At 36.3% G+C, this 1315-nt stretch overlaps 1 non-coding gene across 1 annotated transcript; it reads left to right on the top strand.

The window, feature by feature from the left end:
* Window positions 1–625: 625 nt before the first annotated feature.
* Window positions 626–729, top strand: LOC127099317 (small nucleolar RNA R71). The gene has a single exon (XR_007793834.1). It is a non-coding gene; the product is annotated as a small nucleolar RNA R71 (small nucleolar RNA).
* The last annotated feature ends 586 nt before the right edge of the window (window positions 730–1315 follow it).

Genomic DNA, 1315 nt, shown 5'->3' with positions numbered 1-1315 from the left:
TCTATTTATTGCAAACATCATTTTATACCAAAAACACATACACACATAAAAAAGGGCTCCCTAGGAGTACCTAGGACACTTTGGATGCTAACACCTTCCCTCTGTGTAACCAACCCCCTTACCTATAATCTCTGGCATTTTATTAGTTTTAATTTGAAAAGTTCTTATCTTTGGGATTTGTTCGTACTTTTCCCTTTTCCTTTGGAAACAATAAAAGCGTGGTGGTGACTCTGGTTTTATTGATGTTAAGTTTATCCATAGCTTAATGGTCATCAATTTACCGCTACACCTAGGTGTTCCACATAATTCATAGTTGGGTGTCACAACAGCTATAATAGTTGACAGAGTTATAGTCAAACTTTCAATCTTTTGGGTAAGTGCATCTACTTTAGCATTGACACGATCTATGCCAATAACTTCATACATTCCGCTCTTTAGTGGTGCTTTCTCTGTAGATGTTTACTCACCTCCCTATTGGAAGTGATTTTGTTCCATGTTTTCAATGAGTTGATATGCTTCTTAGTAAGGTTTATCCATTAGAGCACCGCCAGTGACATCATCTAAATTCAGCTTAATGTTGTACAGGAGACCATTGTAGAAAATATGGATATTCAACCACTACTCAAGTCCATGATGGGGATAAAGCCTCGACATATCCTTGTATATCTCCCATGCTTCAAAAAGAGATTCATTGTCTTTCTGCCTTGTTAAGTCTGACATATTGTGATTGGTTGCATTTTCGAAGAACAAGTTTTTTTGACAGATGTTAAACAAGATTTTGTGACATGTTGTTTCAACATTCAGCGTGACCTAACTTAAGTATCTTGTGAGATTTAGTCTCTTATTTTTTTATCTCAAGATTTAGTTCACATATATTATGGAGCGTTTTCCATAAAGCATAAGACTTTTGTGTCTCGACTTATTTACGAAGTAACGATGTCAAGACATTTTAGGAAACATCTGATTTGATTGAGATCATATCTTCAAAAGATTGTGCAGAGATCTTGGATCTGCTGCAAATCAAGACCGAAGCACATGCCTCTTCACTGCTATTTATAGAGAAGTTCTAAACCTAAGGAAGTAATCGAATCGGTGCAGTATATTGTTAAAATTTCGTGTGTGTGTTTTGTGTGAGTTATTGAAGTATCTCCTCGATACTTGAATTGGACCTGGTGTATTGCGTTATAACTAACAATCCCTCAGAATCTTTTAAGCAATAGTGGATTGTGTTTCTCTGTTGTAAGTTGTCGTGAGGGAAGTGAGGAGTCTCATATTTAGGAGTGTCCTAGATAGAAATATCCACGGGTAGAGTTTA

This window comes from Lathyrus oleraceus, chromosome 6 (genome assembly GCF_024323335.1).
Source record: "Lathyrus oleraceus cultivar Zhongwan6 chromosome 6, CAAS_Psat_ZW6_1.0, whole genome shotgun sequence".
Classification (NCBI taxonomy): Eukaryota; Viridiplantae; Streptophyta; class Magnoliopsida; order Fabales; family Fabaceae; genus Lathyrus; species Lathyrus oleraceus.
This window is presented reverse-complemented; position numbering and strand designations above follow the sequence as displayed.